Raw genomic sequence first — 14194 nt, 5'->3', positions numbered from 1 at the left:
TAATAGATTTGATTTTCTCTGTCTTGATTTCTATTCTTAAGATCACAGAAGATTATAATAAGGTGATTCCTTGAAAATTGCTTTGGTTGTTTCAAGGATCGGTGGTGCCACAGGGAATACTTAGAATTCACATTGGAGTTGAGGGTTTCTGGAGAGACATTAACATTTCTGTTAACAAATTGAGGTTTTACTTCTATTTATAAAAGCAATAGGTGCATTGTGAAAATGTGTATCACTGTTGCAGTGGCTTCACATTAATCATTTTCACAAGAACAGATTTCAGTATTTCACAGGAATAAAAGGATGTAGTAACCAAACTGAAGTGCTTCCACGAGACAAGAGACAATACTGTATATAAGCCTGAATAATTCAGAATACAGTAATTTTTTTATAATGCAAAAGATACTAAAATTGAAATGGGGATTTTGGGGAGAACTGGGGTGTTTGTTTCATTAGCTTTAGTGGGTTTGGGATAGGCCAAGATAAAAATCTCATTATGAAAGTAACTGCATGCTAATGAAAAAATAGCAGAAGTGATTAATAGAAATACAAAAGCTTTTGAATGATAGTTATTCTGTCTCAGAAATTAGGTCTTTTAAAGACTGTTGAGAATTGTCTGTTACTATATGTGGGGAGCATTTGGTCAGATTTCAGCTTCAGAAACATTCTTCTCATCATGAAGTCCATATTTAGGCATAGATTCCCAAGCTGATGATTTGCTTGAGAGAAAAATTTATCTGTCCCCAGCTGAAGTGATTTGAAAGGTTCCCATTGGCTCCAAATGGGAGTTGGAGCAGGTTGTGTGTAAGAAGGTAGCCCCTAATTGCTCTAGCGGACTAACTCATGTTTGCTGCTTTTTAAATTTTCTAGCACTGCCAGATCAACAAGTTTCATGATATCAAACCAAGAGATTTCTAAGCTAGAGGTGCTAAAACAAGGCAACCTTGTTTAAATAGTCAACATTTAGCAAAATGTAGTAAACCAGACAAAACTGTACAAACAAAGTAGAATAGGATCAACCCGAAATAAAATTAGCCTCAAATCCTATCTTGCTGTTGTTCAAAGCAGCACTTTGGCAGATGTTCATGAAAGTTGATTTCTGTCAGTATAGGTGGGGAATTTTAGTATGGTCAAACAGGGAAGATAATTTCATTCTTGTGGTGTGACAAACTATTTCCTTTTTGTGCCCCCCCTGTTCTTCTGTATGATGCTATCCTTTCCCCACTTACACTGTTAATACTGTTTTCTGGAATAGAAAACATCTCCTGGATTTATTGGCCTTCAAAACAATGGAGAATGTTTCCAGATTCTAGGAAAATTATACAATAAACACGTTTACAGTTGAAATAGCCTCAGTACATTTATTAGTTGTGCAACAACACTGTAAAAATCTTGATGCAAATAGCAACACAAAGTTATGGGGAAGAAAATCAAATGTTCATAGATCCTTCGCTGGTACACTTGGGCTCAGTGTCCTACCATTTGCAGGATCCAACCTCTGCAGTGGCTATCAAGCTCTGTAATTTTGTGTTTGGAGATTTTCCCACTTCACCACATTTATTAATGTCTCTCAAGCTTCTGTTTCATACAGTGCTGTTCTTAGGAGTGATTGAGATGGAGGAGTAAGATAATCATTCACAGAATTGCTATGCTTTTGCAGAATGAATTCACAGATAGTATTTTCATTTACATTTCTGCTGAAATAAGTGAAGAAGAGTCAGATTTCCTGACAAAGGGGATGTGTCATTTCTTCATTACAGACTTTATAAATTGGTATATATTCATAGATGAAGAAGCAGCCAATTTTAGGGGTAGTTACAATGCTCATGTATTTACATTGGTATAAAGTCTTGTTTTCTACCTCTGAAAGATAAGAGCAATCAGTCCTTAACAGCTGACATGTGTAATAAGATACTGTGTTGCAGCTATGTTATGTATTATTAATTCAGTTTTGATAATGCTGTAGACTGTAGATAATGCTGTAGAATACAGGGGGGTGATGGAAGGAGGGAGAGGACATCAAGTGAAAACTGATTGGAATTGGTTTAAAAACAAGTAAAAGAGGTAGTTCTTCATGCAGCAGGTAGTTGACTAGTGCAACTGTCTGCCAAAGGATGCTGTGGATAGTATAAGTCTACATGGATTCAAGAAGAAAATGGAAAATTTAATGGAATAGAAAGTCATTGAAGGTTACTAAATGTATACAAACCATTTCTAGCTCAAAGAGCTGAAAATACTTGAAGGCTCAAAGGTTTTAGGGAGGGACAATCAATGTCCTTGCCCTGTTTTTACTCATACTTAGGTATCTGCCTGTGATCCCTGCCAGAGACCAGGCTCTGGGCTTGACAGACTTTTGCTGTCATCTAGGATGGCTTTCTAATGTTCCTATGTTTTAGGAATCAAAGTTTAATATTTACTGAGTACAGTAAATAACTTTCATTTACCATACATTATGTATAAAATATAAATACATAAAATATTCCTTACCTGAAAAAGAAATATATACCACAAATATGCTAGTCCCTCATTTTCTTCTGATGTAATGTTCCATGAAAGAATAGTGATCTTGTTGTATCAGTGTCTGCCTCCCTATGAACCATAGTTTAATTAGCAGGAAAACCTAAACTGAAGGTGCTTAGAAATAAGATTTTTTTGTATGGGAATTTGAATGCTCTGCTTTGTAGTGGCTTCATTTGCCAGAGCGGGTAGTCAGAGTTCTCTGAATACCAGGTGTCTTCACTGGGGCATTTAAATTAGAAACATTAGAGAATTTTGGTGACATGACATATGCTTTTTCTAAAAGAAAACATTTCTCCAGCCTGAAACGAAACACATATGGACAAACCCCAAGTGTCTTACAGTGAAAATCAGTGCTGGCAGAAGGGTCCACCCTTACAGAATAAACTGTGGGATTGGATTCCAAATATGTAACCCTTCCATCTCCATGTACAGCACACTGAAGGTTTTACCAAACATGAAACATGTGGTCAGTGATATATCATTTTGGATGCTGTTCTGATAGCATCCCATAACCCCTTCTGCAATTCTTCTTCCTTGATATGATAAACAGTGCCATGCATTATGGGGTGAGAACTCTTTGATTTATGAGCATTTCAAAGGAGCAGTGTGTACTTGTTCATTTGGCATATGCAAGAAGAAATTTTAGAAAAGCTCGTGTGACTTTTGTTTTGGTTTTTTTTTTTTTTTGCTAAAACATTGCAAATTTGAGTTTTAATATTTAAAAGTTACAAGAAAAAATGCAGAATTTTATTCTTTTCTGAAACCTGGTCCAAACTGCTTGAAATCAATAGGAACCTTAATTTGATTTTTATTGGTCTTGGATCAGCCTTTTAGTCATCATAAAATAAAGATAGATTCTTATCCAATCAGGCCATATTAGCACAAAACTATATTTAACTCTGTACTTTAGTATTGTGTTGATCTCTTTTAAAATATGTTGTACTTTAATGCTTATTCTGCATGTTTAAATGGATTCCTTTTATTCTCTTTTCAATTATTCATCTCTAATGTCTACTAGGGTTCTGCTGCTTCATGACCTTAATTCCTCTATTTGTGATTTATTCTTTTCTTACAAACAGTCATTCTATTTTGTCCTTGTAATACTCTGCTTATGTATGGAAACATTTGTAGAAGACTGAAGTTATTTCACTGTAGTATTTATGCATGAAGAATTATGTGGCAGTAAAGTAAATGGTGAGTGGAAGGAGGTCACGTCTTTACTCTTTCCTTCTTGGAAGTGGGTGTGATTAGCAGCAACTTTTAGTTCAGCATCTGCATTTAATCAGAAGTTATTTCCCCATTTCCTAGACTGCTTAGTGTAACACTTCACCACTTCATCTCTCTTCCCTGCCAACCAGGCAGTAAAAGAAGGGTTTCTAACTTTCTCCTCTTTTTTTTTCCCTCCAACCTTGATAAAATGGAGATACCTGATTTTCTGTGAAGAAGTGATAACATAAGTAAATTACTAGATAAAACTTTTCAACTCTTTCTGACGTTTTTGTACAGCACGGTGCAGGAATGACTCAGCAACACAGAATAGGTGCAAAGGAGCAGTGTTTTCCTGGTTTCTGGCACATTAATGACATTTACCATACATCAAGACTTGTGAGTTTGCACTAAGGAATCCTCAGCCTTGAATCTCCCCCTCCCTGCCCCTGACAAAAGTGCTTTATCTGCTCTTCCATGGAAGGAGTGGGTCAAAAGCAATTCATATATCCATGAGAAATCACATGAAGAAGCAACAATTTAACTATATAAAGTTGAAAGAAATTTTTGCTTTTTTTTTAAGAAAAGAAGCCTCCCTTTTCCTGTATAAGGTTTATAGCCACAAACATTGACATTCACATTCAAATGTAGGTAATTCTTTATAAGGTAGAGAGGTAATTTTCTTCTTTTCTTTTTGTTTTTGTAATCAGAAACCAAACATGACTTTGGTTACATTGAAAGCAAAGATGGATAAAATATCTTTTAAAATGATCTCTTGCATGAAAATCTGCTAGCAGGTTTAATGAGTGTTAGGCATTTAATAAATTAAAAATTAATTCCCTATTACTTTTCTTTGAGCTAATCTCACATGAGATTTGTAGTTACATTCTGTTGCCCTTCTGCTTCCCACGTTTTTGCTTGCCATCATGCCCAAATACTATGCAAAGATTTTTATGCTATATGTAATACATATAAAATATCACCACAAGGATCAGATTGGATGGGCCATATGGGTATGCCCAGAAGTTGCAGATAAAAAATAATCAGTAAAAAAATCTCAGCAATTCTTACTTCCTGTAGGTGAGGGGTTCGTGTGACCCTGTGCAGATTGATACCAGACTGAAGCTAATTGCCTGTTCACTTCCAGATCCTGGGAACTGGCGAAGATTCCAAGACATTAATAAAATATGGAAAAAAATGTTTTAGAAGTTTGCAAGTTAGAATTTCAGAATCCTGTATCAAATGTTACGATTTTAATGGATCCGTTGCAGAACTGTCCTCTGTCCATGAAAGTAAAGGATTTTGAAGTGTTCTGTGTGGGGGATAAAATCTGTCTCTAAATACTTATAGAAGGTAATTCCTGTCGTCTAAGATCTGAATTGCCTCAGAGCTTAGACCCTTAAGAAAGCCTACCCTTGAAGTGCAATAGCAACATGGAGTAAAGTACAAACTAAAACAGAGAAAAAAATAGGTCAAATAGAAGTGTTTTTTTCACTCTGCAGTATATTGCACAAGCACAGACAGTAAGGCAGCTAGTATTCCTTAGAAGTCTAGAACAGAATTGATTGATAACAATATTCAGCTCCAAAAGTCTTTGTTTCTCAAGAGTTTAAAGACACAAGAAGAACTGTAGTTCACAGGTGAAAAATAAATTTCAAGTCTTTGTCTTTAATGAGATTGCCAGATATTCCCATCACTGAACTTCCAGGCACAGCTGAATGTTACCATTTATGTCATTAAGGAATGTCTGGGGGCTGTTTTTTAAGGGTGGGAGGTGAGTGCTATGTGTGATGGTTTCTTTTTTTAAATATATGCTTTTCTTACCTGCTCAGACATCCATTACATCATGTAAGTGGCTCAAATTAAACTTACTCTGCTACCTTGTGGCTGTAACTTGAAATACCATATCCTCAGTGGTTTAATTTATAAAACTCTGCATTATATTGATACTTATTCCACTTGGCATTTGCAAAATGCGTCCAGAATACTGTGTCAGTTTTAGACCCATTCTCAGTAGAAGAGATAATTCTCTTGTACCAGAAGCTGAGTGTCAGACATAATAAATTCTTCTTTTTTCATCACCCATCTTCTGTCTCACCTTTGAAGCATAGAAACAGAACATGGAGGGGAAATCTGCACTGCTGCTGTTCTTGTCCCTGAACATATTTCAAACTTTGAGAGCAGTCCAGGGATGATGGAGAATGTCACACATAATCCTGGAGAACTAAAAAATGTGACAACTTTGATGTTTAGGTGACACAGAAACTGTATGTCTTCAGGATCAGAATTTTATGTGCCTCAGTGTTGCTTAGATACTGGGTTTTTTAGCTCTTTAGATATCCTCCTTTGAATATTTTTTTACTTTTCTTGAAAAGGAAAAGGCATTTAGTTCAGAGGACTCATTTACTAGCCACTTGTAGTGACCATGTGTGTCATACTTCTTTGTCAGTGGTGGGCAATGCACAGCATAAAGCATTTGTCCAGTCTATGTGAATAATTGACCCATTGCTCTCTTTGAGGCACTTCTAGAAAGGTCTTCCTTGCGGACATTTAGACATGAGAAAGATGTGATTTTGGAAAGCTGAACTCTTCCCTTAGCCTCTTCTCTCTTTTCTTGAGGGCTTTGTAGCATGATGTCCATCATGTACCCAGACATACGTTTGTCTAGTAGTAAAGAGAGACTGTATAACCCATTTTAACTGAAACTTTTCCTATCCTGACTTAATTTAAATGCATATAAACAGCTTATCATAAGAATTACTATGCTGAGACTTTGAATCTCTGGGTCTTTCTAATTAACTAATTTTGAACAGATTATGCAAATGTTATTTAAATTCCTAAATGATCAGAATTCCTCATTTGTGTTGTCCGATTGTAGATATGCTGACATTAAAGCACACTGACTTAATACTTAAAAAGCATAGAAATAATGAGATAGTCTCTAACCTCAGTCTAACTATAATAATAAAAGTGAGGTAATTCAAATATCCAGGATCCCATTCTGTTGCAGGTATTTCAAGAAATGCTTTATATATGTCTGTTTGCTAGTCCATCTTCAGATGATCTCAAAAGACCTGTTCTCACTGAAACCAGCTTTAGGTCTATCCCAGTATTTGTAGCTATTCTTAGGAGGAACAGTTTGAATAACCTAATTAGTTTTTAAAATTGTGTAAAATAGTGACAGAATAGCATCTTAATAACATTAACTTTCAAGCCATATTCTAGAGCAGTAATTTATTAGTGCTAATATTGACAATAACCATAAATCACTGCAGTGAATAATTATTGTTTATTATATGCCAAATATGCCATTCCTTCATAATCTTCAAATTGTGATGCACTGAACAAATTGTGTTGCCAGATGAACTGTCTTCGTCTTGTATTGTATATAAAAACACATTAACTAAACTTCTCAACAGTCTTTTCCTGCAAGTGTTTTTTATTATATTAACAGATATCAAAAGTCATGCTGGATAAAGAGAGAGCTTCAGAAGATTTCTGTTTAACATAAGAACAGAAAAAAGCCTTCATTTTTGAATTAGCCGTTCAAAATTCCATTAGAGGCCCAAAATACTTGTTTCAGTACTATTTTGTACTTTAAACACTAAACAAATTTTTACATTTGAAACTGAAAGGCAAAGTCCCACTCTCTTGACAGAAACACATATAACACAGAAGTACAGATCAATGTCAGACAGTGAGAAATTAAGGAAACATTGTGCAGCAGAAGTTGTTTCAGGAAAAGGCTATGTCTGGGGAAGCTGCTGATAGAAAAGAAAACAAATCTTCCATTCATGTTACAACTAAGACATTTAGGTATGTAATGATAATATAATGTAACACAGAAACCAAATAATTGTAGATTCGTATGGAAAGACACTGAACACCATTTTTATACAAGAATATAAATTTGTAAACATTTTGTTTTAATTTTATACTGATGAAATGTTCAGCTGGTGTACAAAATATTGTTTCATCTTACTGTAGGAGACAAACACACAGTATAGGTTTTACCTTGCTATGGTATCTCACTCACGATTTACCTCACTGCTTAGTTTCGGTGGCAAGATACTTCTGCAATACAGAAAACAAATCTTACAAGGAAGGGGCATGTACATTATTTAGTACATATGCTCTTTACTGCCATTGATCAAATCAGATACCAAATTTTTCTTAATAGCTATATCATGTTGACAAAGTTATTTATTATCAGTAATGTTGAAAGTGGCCAAAACTCTACAATTAAAAACTCTTATTTATTTTTCTTGAATGAACTCTGTAGCTCTAACTTAAATGGCAGGGTACCAGAAATACATGGACTGGAATAATAACACCGCAAATCCATGAATCTGAAACTCTATTTTTTTCAAAACTTTCAAAGTAAATGTCTTCCTTAAAACATGGCTGCTGGGTGGCTTGGATTAAAAACTGCTTAGTATGTGTATTAATCCCATTTAGGCTGGTGAGATATGTTAGTACAGAAGTTTATGTGCCTCATTAATTTTTGACATAGCCTTACAACTTTTCTCTCTTGAGTCTACAGCAAGAGTTCCTTAAAGGGGAGACAAAAAATTATTTTTTTATGGATGGCATTGGACGATAATAGGGCAAAGCTTAAGAGTGTGAACTAGATATGAAAGTTATGTTTTCCAAAAAAGAAGACCAAATGTTTTTTCTTTGGATGCAAATCTGAAATCATAGACTAAAATTTTGCTACCACCAAAAAGAGACCTAGAAAATACTTTCATCCAGACTTTCCCATACATCCTGTTTTAAGTAGCTGAACAGCAGTTGCATTCAACTGTTCCTTCAAACATAGAATCAAGTATACATGGTTGAGTGAAAGCTCTTCTATTTTTAGCTCCTATTTTAATTTCATATGTAATCTGTCATGAAAACCATGTTTATTTATTACAACATGTTTGAGACTGCCTGGTGCTTGGCTCAGTCTCTTTGATTTTTTAATTTTCATCAGTGGACCAACTAAAGCAGCTAAAATCAATTAAGATTTAAAGTTTTCCAAAAGGAGGGGATTTGATTGTAATTATGATTTGATGCAAAGGATGCATTCATTTCAGACTTGTGACTCTTTTTCTATAGGTCATGGGCTTCTCCTCAAGTTAGTTCTCATTCTTCAGCAAGGGTAAAAACATGACTGCTACTAAAAATTCCCATCCTTCTCATCAGAAGGACCAGGTCCTAATCATGAAAGATGAAGGGAACTGTTGCTGAGTTTATTTCCTTGGCTATATAGGATAAGAAATACAACAATATAATATTTGGAAAGACTTTCCAGAAGTCTGTGGTACTGCAGCATTACATGACTATTGTAGATGCAAACTCCTCTGTTTTTATGTTGTTTTAACAGCTATGAGTGTTTACTTTCTGAGACAAGAATGTATACAATTTCCAGTCAGGGTGGTTTTTATTTTGCTTATAAAAAAAGGCTCTAACTCTTTTTTAAGCTGATCGTGGGCGAGAAGGGCCACTTTCCTCCTTTGCCCTGGTACCATCAGTGGCCAAGATTTGGCCAGCTGGTTCTTGAGTGCAGCTTTTTTCTATTGTATATAGGACTGGCTGAGAATATTTGAGTTTGGTCATTTTTTAATGCACTCTGAAATTAAATATCAAATCAATCCAAGTGGCTGCTGGAATTGGTGAGGCTGTACTGCTGAGTTTGGGAGAAAAAAGCTGAAATGGGTAGCGGGTGATTCCATCCCACTGCACTGGAATATCCCAGACTCAGATACAGTCTTGTCTGGGCAGTCTCAGGCATCATTGTGAAATCAGGACCCAGACAATGCTCTCAGTCTGGCAGATAAGATATTGGAAAGAAACAGCAGGAAGGAGCCAGGCAGAAAATGCAGCTGGCAAAGCAACTGTTAACATAGGTTAAACAGAGCAGAAACAGATCCTAATAGTGTTTTCTAGAGTTCTGACTAGTTGCTTTTTTCCCTGAGCAGATCAGCTAGGTGCTTCAGTCCCTCATACCTTTCTTTCTTCTCATCTGTTTAGTCTACCTTCACTTATCTAGGTTCTCCCTTCTGTACTTAACCACTGAACTGTAAAGTGTATATACAGTCTGCAGTGTTAGTGTATATTGTTTGTATGTATTTAATTGTTTTTCTTCGGCTTTTCACTTGTCTTGCTTGTGTGGAGGTGGTGTTTATAGTGTCATTTTCACTATGGATGGTCCTGGTTTTGTTCCTACATAAGCACTACCATAAATACAATTAAAAATGATGCAGAAATTACACAGTATGATGTCCCACACATTGTGTAATAGTAGACCAGTGCAAACTGTCATTTTTTCAGTTCAAAGGCTCAGTTGGGCAGTAATAAAAACAAACATTTAGCGTATGACAATAATAGCCCCATTCCTACATTGCACAGTGTAAAATTACTCAGCCCAAGTATAACATTATGTTCCCATGGATAATGGAAATTATTAACCAAAGTTTCCTTAGTGTGACGGGTTCATCTGGGTACAGGTAGATATATTTGCATCTAAGCTACCCTAAGCTCTGTGAAATGACCACGGAGGAAGGCAGTGGTTAATGCCATTCTAAAATAGGTGTCTACAACTGGTCAGATGAATCCTGTCTTAAAATTGTCTGTTTCTCTTCACTGACTATATAGAGAGCTTACAAGGATAGGCTCACATGTAAAATCTATGTTATAGAAATCTGAAGTGAGGTGAAATGAGTCACACCTGAAAGATTTTGTTTCCATTTTCATTACTGTTAACAAACACAAAGCCATGAAGATGAAAAGCTAAATTTATATAGCTGCCAAAAAAACAAAAGGCGAAAGAGAAGCTACAATCATGACTTAGTAAGAAAACAAAGCTAAAATAGCCAACAGTCGATTGTTAGGATGACACCCACTTAGGGTACTCATTTCAGTTATTGCCTGAAGGCATCCCACCTTCCAAGAAGTATCTTCCTTACTAGACTATAAGCTTTGCATAGTGGAAAGCTGCTTCCAATTTTGTTGTTGACACTGCCATTGTGAGTGGCATACTTAAAAATGAGTCGCTGGATATTTAACTGCTGATGTACTCAAACTTCTTGACCTAGTGAACACTGGCCTAGTGTGATTATGAAAGAGACAGGTATGGCATACCACTCCACACTCTCAGCACCCAAAATATCCCATCTCAAATAAGCAAATGGGCATACAGTTTTTCATCCCATTTTTTCTGAAATGTCAGGCCAAACAGTGGACAAGTCTGAAAATCTCTAGTAGCATGTTGGGGAGGAGCAAAGGTTGCCAGTTGTCAGTTCAGGTTCTACCAATTACACTTGTTTCCTCCTCTGGGGAAAAAAAACCCAAACAAAAGCAAAATAAAAACACCCATATGAGAAAAACATAGACATGAAGATTTCACCAACCCCCAAGCTTTTTCTTTGAATTATTAAGACCCTGATTTCATAACTGATAAGCAAAAGACTGGGATCTAGTAATTGGATCAGGTTTGGTTCCATGTTTTGCATGGAAGCACAATCTGGTTCTGTATGATCAATATAACCTTTTGTAATACAGTTATTTTAACACTCTGCATCAGTATCAATGCTCCTGGTTAGTATTTAGAATTCATATTGCACCTGAAGATCTGAAACCTTATGGTATTACTTAGCAATTAAATTCAATTTCTATTCTTAGCATAAGAAGTTAGTAACATAATTCAGCAAGCAGGAAGCCTTTTGGAATTCCGTACTTGTAGGAAGTACTTGTGTGCTAATACGGTGATTATGTATATCCCTGCTTGGTATCTATATTTCACCAATACCTGGAATAAAAAGTCATGCACATAAATTTTGAAGGTATGTCCTCAGGAGCTGCCTCAGGCTGAAGACCATTATATCTATTGCACTGTTACAGATGTAGCACACTTACTACCTCTGACAACAGTTATGTCCTAAAAGATCTATTTATCTGCAGCACATTACAGTTGCATGATATTTTTCTGATATAAAGTTTTCTATAGGAAGAACTTTTCTTGAAAATCTATGTTTTCTATAGGAATATATTAATCTGACAAAAACTTTGTAAAAATTGCATGAACGGAGTTAAAGCATTCTGACTTTTTCTGGTCTTCCAGTATTTCCTAACTATATGAAAATGAAACACAGTCTTCTTCAGTTCAAATTACTTGTTGCTTGAAATAAATGAGAGGCTATAAATACAGCTTGTCTGACCCAAAGTAACATTTTGAAAAATTCTGTTTCATGGCAGAATTGGGTTTTGTTCTAATTTCTAATGGGGGGGAAGGGGGAAATCATGGTTAGAATTTCTTCTCAGCTGTCTTTGACCTGCCTCTACTGCATGAATGCTTTGATGAAAATTAACACATATATATTAATATAAATATTTGTATTGAGCCTAGAAACAAAGTTTATGTAATCAACAGTTTGCTCTAATGCCCTAGGATTTGAAATTGCTAGCTAATTTCAATCACATTTAGAGGAGAGAAGAAGTCTCAACGATAAGTGTGTTTCTATAAATTTTACAAATAGAGCAGCTGGATGGGGGAGTGAAACCCAGGTCACTGTGTCCCCAGAACAAAGTGGAGGCACAACTCAATGGTTACACATTTTATTTGGCAGTAGATGGCTGCCAGCTAGTCCTTGAGACCAGCCACAGTACTGCTGATTCTTTCGCTGGTGAGGACATGGAAGATGTGTGTTGAATAATATGAGGGAGCAAAGAATACAAATTCTGAAACAAAGCTTCACTAGTTCTGCTGACCACAAAAACAGTTTTTAATTGTTAAGGTAGCATTTTTAGCCTATAGTCAGCAAATAAGTGATTAGCACCAGTTTATCTTTGACATCTATCACATTGGACTACGATTATCATGTTGGATTAGGATATGCTTGACGTGATTTCTGATGATCTTACATGAGACTAGAGCAGACTGGCAGAGAAACTGTGCAAATTGCCTTTGAAGATGCTGTAGATATATTGTAGACAAATCAATGACTTCTATTTACAATGTTCCCTAATATGACTTAAGCTGTATTCTATTTACAATATTTCTTATAGCATTATGCCTAAGCTCTTAAGATATGCAGTCATAAAAAAAATTGGGTGCAAGTGATCTCTGCAGGTCTTCTACTTCGGCCTCTTGCTCAGTGCAGAACTCACATCAGGCCTCAATGAAGGACTCTGAGCAAGACTCCCATCACTTTAGGCTCTTGCTCAATGCAGGACTAATGTCAAGGTTAGATCAGGTTGTTCAGGGCCTTGTCCAATTGAGTTTTATGACCCCCAAGAATGGATGTTCCACACCCTCTCCAAGCAACCTCTTCCAGTGCTTCAGCACTATCCCAGAGAAGAATTTTTCTTCATGTACAATTACAATTTCCCTTGTTGCACATTCTGATCATTATCACTTCTCCTTATGCGTCTTTCAGAAGAGAAGGCTAGAATCCACCTTGCAGTAGTGGAATCTGCAATTAGTTGTCCTCTTCCTCAGGCACACACACACACAGAGTCCCCTCAGCTTCTCTAACAGCACGTTCTCCAGTGTCTAGTCATCTTAGTAGCTGGCTCTCTTCTAGATTCTCTCAGGCCTATAAGTATCTCTTTTGTTCAGGGTGAGGTGTCTAAAACTAACCCCAGTATTCCACATGCAGGCTCACAAGTGTCTAGTACAGCAGCGTGGTCACTTCCATCAGTTTGTTGGCCACACTGTTAATACAGTCCAGCATATGTTTCATTTTCATACTGCAAGGGTACACTCCTCACTCTTATTTAAATATGGTGAACATCCCTCATGCCCAATTTACTTGTTATCAGACACAATTTTCAATATGCACTGAACAGCTTCTGTCTGGAAGGACAGAAGGACATGGAGGCTGCTTTTTTTTTTTTTTACTCAAATGTACCAACAAACTGAAACACTAACTGAAGTTACTAATCCCTTTGAGGTGTTTTGGCCTGTGTACTTACAGAGTAGTGTAGAGAGTTGAAGAAGTTGTTATTGTTGCTGCTCTTCTTCTGTCTTTTCTCCCTTTTTACAGTCTGTCTCCCATGAATATGACTTGCCCTGACTTCAGTCTTGTGCTCTCTCATAATTTGACACTGCTTTGAGGGTCTGGTTTACAAGCAAATTTCCAGACAAAGAACTCCATTCACCTGAGGATTTGTAATTCCTGGGTTAGGAGCCTTAGGTGAACAATTCTGTTGAGGCATTTTGCCAGCAGGCTTGGTAGCCAACAATTAGGGCCCTCATGACTGGTTGTTGCTGTCTTTGAAAAGGCACTTCGTGAATCTTCTGCTTTGAAATTTTACATCTACCATGTCCATTGAGCACTGAGCTTGCCCTCAAGGCCAGCTTCACCTGCTGTCAATACTGTTAAGTTGCAGCAGAGCTCACTGTGTTTCACCCTTTCCACTTTGGTAAGGCAGAACCCCTTACTACATGCACAGTTCACATATTTCCAAGTAGTCCCATTTCTAA

This window comes from Pelecanus crispus, chromosome Z (assembly GCF_030463565.1).
Source record: "Pelecanus crispus isolate bPelCri1 chromosome Z, bPelCri1.pri, whole genome shotgun sequence".
Taxonomy (NCBI): Eukaryota; Metazoa; Chordata; class Aves; order Pelecaniformes; family Pelecanidae; genus Pelecanus; species Pelecanus crispus.
The sequence above is the reverse complement of the archived record's forward strand: the minus strand, read 5'-3'. Positions refer to the sequence as shown.